Here is a 224-nt window from a genome sequence, read left to right on the forward strand (position 1 = left end):
TTAAATATTATTCTAACGCAACGGTTCAGAAGTTATTAAGATTACAAGTTTTGCCCAAATAAGGACATGACTGACTTGACTGACAGGCGGGAACACATAGCTGTTGGCTAGGAGGCTGAAGCCCCGCCTCTTTTCCTCACACTAAGCATTTCCAATATGGCTGCCGCCGCCGATTTGCTTCCAAACAGCGCTCAGGAACAGACGGGCGACGTCACGGAGACTAC

The 224-nt window shown here is 48.2% G+C and overlaps 1 protein-coding gene across 1 annotated transcript in view; it reads right to left on the reverse strand.

Moving 5' to 3' along the window:
- Positions 1 to 214: 214 nt before the first annotated feature.
- LOC117825579 (P2Y purinoceptor 14-like) overlaps positions 215 to 224 on the reverse strand; it is a 12,569-nt gene continuing 12,559 nt past the window's right edge. Inside the window, exon 4 of the mRNA XM_034701488.1 lies at positions 215 to 224. This exon is cut by the window's right edge and continues 824 nt beyond it. The gene's annotated coding sequence lies outside the window, so the exon portion shown is untranslated.

The sequence above is a fragment of the Notolabrus celidotus genome, chromosome 14 (genome assembly GCF_009762535.1).
Source record: "Notolabrus celidotus isolate fNotCel1 chromosome 14, fNotCel1.pri, whole genome shotgun sequence".
NCBI classification, from domain to species: Eukaryota; Metazoa; Chordata; class Actinopteri; order Labriformes; family Labridae; genus Notolabrus; species Notolabrus celidotus.